The following is a 3,937-nucleotide window of genomic DNA, read 5'->3' on the forward strand; positions in this document are numbered from 1 at the left end:
TTATTCTGAGATCCTGTACCTCAGACTGTAGAACCTTTGTCAGCGTCAGCCATGTGAATGAGTCATGGCCATTGTTTGGCCAATGTGCTCTCTGTGAAAGCCTGAGAGAATATTTTCTCTCCATGTGACTCTCCTTAGGCACATTCTACATCATCGATCACTTTCCTCTTTGGCCCCATAATCTCCTTGATCAGAAAATTTGGGACACTATGGAGTTACATGATGTTACAGTACTAGTTCTCATATTTCCTGAGTCTTAATTGACCTTGGAAGGCTAGGGCCAAATGTTGGCTTTCCTTGTGGCTCTCCTTTTTCTCTAATTTTGGTTTGCAAACTTAGGTTGTTAACCACCCAGAATTTATTTAGACTTTTGTGAAGTTAGTAATGCATCTCAGGAGTGAAGTAACTTGTTTGCTTTAGGCACTGGTTCAAATCCCACCTACATATATATGAATGATTTCCTAGTTTCACACCTCTCAACGTATTCCCCCTTTTCCTTTTTGTCTTTTCAGAGATGGCTGTTCTACAGAAGCTAGAGAAACTGTATTTGCAGAAGTGTTTATAGACCTTTTCATACCTGAGACCAGTCTAAAGATTGTAGGTACTTGAATTCACCAAAATAACCCAATATAGACCAGTAGTCCATCATAGTAGTGGGTTATTGGAAGAACTGGCAATTATCAGAAGTTGTTGACTTGAGACTTTTAGAGCTCAGCATATTAATATGGCATTACTATTTATAACTTGTGGTTATACTTCTCTGCTGGATGGTTAAGACCAAGTTAAGGTAAGACATATATAACTAAAAATGTAACTTTTAAATCTGACAAGATCAGTCAAACCCCTCAGGATTTATGCTGTAACCATGTACAGCATCTTGTAGATCTTTTGTCATTGTCAGCCATCTGGATGAGTCATTGCCATTGCTTGACCAATTTGCTCTCTGTGAAAGCCTGAGAGAAATTTTTTTCTCTAAGTGACTCTCCCTAGGCATACGATATTTCATCAATCATGTTCCTCTGTGGCCCATAACCTCCTTGATTAGAAAATTTGGGACACCACTTAGTTATAGGATGTCACAGAAGAATTTCTCTTATGTCCTGATTCTTCACTGACTTTGAAGTGCTAGGGCCAAAATATTGGCTATCCTTGTAGCCCCTCTGTTTCTCTAATTTTTTTTTCTGTATTTTAGGAAATAGTCTACAGGGTGTTCAGGGTTTCACTACTAGATCTAACTAGTAGTTATCTGCCTGTTTATACACTACCAAGAGCTGGGATTACAGGGGTTCACTACCATACTCAGTCTGAATTGCCATCTCAGCACAGCCTGGGGGCAGGGCCAGCAAAGCAGGTCCAGAGATCAAATCCCTGGGCCCTACGCCCTGTTGCAGGCAATTTAATCTGCTGACATATTTGGCCAGCCCTATTTCTCTAATTTTTGGCCTAAAACTTTAGTTGTTGAACCTCCAGAAGAGAAGCTTACTGATATTATTACCCAGTAATTCAAGCAGTTGAGCTTAATATCACTATCTATGTGAATATTAAATGCCTTAGACATAACACAGAACTGCAATTTTCCAGCAACCATGTACATTCTAAAATTTAAATCCTTATAGAATGTGAAAAATAATTATACATTTTTACATAGAGATTTAGACATCACACCATATGCAACATAGTAGAAGAACAATCCTGTGACATTTTTTGTCTTTTGTTTTCTCTAATTATCTTTTTTAAAAAAATACTTTAAAGAGAGTATAGCAATGATTGGTATGACAGTAGAATCAGTATGCTTTTAGATGACCAAATGTGAAACATGTTTTCATGTATTTATTTGACCCTTGTATTTCTCCCTCTGAGAAGTATATATTCATCTCAGATGCACATTTTTTGATTGGGTCTTTGAATTTTGGGAGCCTGATATTTTTCAGTTCTTTGTATAATTTAGATAGAAGTCTTTTGTCTGAGTTATTTGTTTAAGATTTTTTTTCTCAGTTTGTGGATTGTCTTTTCACTGTGTTGGTGATTTCTATTATTTATTTATTTATTTATTTATTTATTTATTTATTTATTTATGGAACTGGTGATTGAACTCAGGCACTTGTGCTTGCCAGGCAAGTGCTTATTCTACTGAGCCATCTCTTGAGCCAGGGTGATTTCTATTGACATGCTAAAATTTCTCAATAAGATGAGATCCCAGTTTATTCTTTGAAGTATTTGCTGTACAGTTTTATTTTTGTTCAGGAGCTCTGTGCTTATCCCTATATCTTCAAGATTTCCACCTACTTTGTCTTCAGTAGATTTTGTGTTTTGGTTTTAATGTTTACATCTTTAATCCATTTTGACTTTAGTTTAGTGTATGGTGATAGACCTGGAATTAGTTTTAGTTTTTGGCATGTGGGGAGCCATTTTTTTCCAGCTCCTTTTTAAAACAGGGGTATCTTTCTTTCAGTGAAAATATTTGGCCCCTATATCAAAGATAAGGTGGTTAAGTGTGTTTGTAGTTGTGGCTTCATATTCTAAACCATTCTATTGATCTTTGGGTCTGCTTTATTTTTGCCAGTACCATGCTGATTTTACCACAGTAGCTTTGTATTATAATTTCAAGTCAGGAACTGTAATTTCTCCTGCTTTGCCTTTGTTGCCCAGAATTGCCTTTGCTATTCGAGATCTTTTTTGGTTCCAAACAAATTTTATTACTGTGTTCTCTAGATCTGTGAGGTACATTGATGGTATTTTGATAGGGATTGTATTAAATCTCTATGACAGTTTTGGGAGTATGGCCATTTCCACAATGTGTTAATATTTTAATCTGGTTGGTTTTTTCCAGATTGTTTTGTTCTTCCTAACCTGGAACAAGTAATATCTTTCTATTTCCTTAAATCCTCTTTGATCTCTTTTTTGCAGAGTGTTGTAATTTTCATTATATAGATATTCTACTTACTTTGTTAGATTCATTCATAAGTATTTAATTTTTACAAATGCTATTGTGAAACATATTGTTTTTCTAACTTACTTCTTAGTGAGTTTGTTGTTTGTGTAGAAGGAATGCTATTGCTTTTGGATGTTGACTTTGTATCTTGCCATGCTGCTGAATCTATTTATTCATTCTAGGAGCTTCTTTTGGAGCTTTTTGTCTTCCATGTAGTGTATCATATCCTCTGTGTATAATGATAGTTTAACTTCTTCTTTACCTATTCTTATTCCTTTTGTATTTCTCTCTTGTCTAATGGCCCTGGCTAATGTTTCCAGAACTATATTGAACAGGAGGAGTAGTAGTAGTGCAAACATTAACATTAAAATGGTAACACTGAAGTTGTTTCAAAGGAAGATTAACCTACTACTCAATGAACTTTAGATAATTTATTAAAAATTAAAGATACATAATTTAAAGATAAAAATATCCATTGTATTAGCCATTTTTACCCTTCTATTATCTTATTTTGAAATACTGATATTTTTCTTTAAGTGAAAAATAAATTTAAGCCAGACCTGATAGCTCACTGGAATAAGGCACCTGCTTACAGAGATGCAAGGACTGGGTTCAAACCCCTGCATGCCTTGCTGGTCCCTCCCCCAAGTCATGCTGAGAAGGCAATTGAGACTGGGTGTGGTGGCGTGCACCTGTAATCCCAGAGTTTGGGAGGCTGAAAACAGGAAGATCACTAGGAGTCTGACCTGTATAGTGTGATCCTGTAGACCCTGTACTAAATACATTAAAAAATAAAGTTAAAATATTTAAAAATTAATGTGCTTCCATAGCATGTATATGATTCCAAAGGTCACATAAATCATAATGAAATAATTTAATGTTTCAAAAATGTAAAAATTATTTCTTTGTGAATGTTTCATCTAGCTACCAATAGGCTCTGTAAGTAAGAACAGTGTGATGACTGAGACCTAAAACGTACTTGAAAAGACACAGTGTCCAACACTT

Source organism: Octodon degus, unplaced genomic scaffold (assembly GCF_000260255.1).
Source record: "Octodon degus isolate 3935 unplaced genomic scaffold, OctDeg1.0 scaffold00124, whole genome shotgun sequence".
Taxonomy (NCBI): domain Eukaryota; kingdom Metazoa; phylum Chordata; class Mammalia; order Rodentia; family Octodontidae; genus Octodon; species Octodon degus.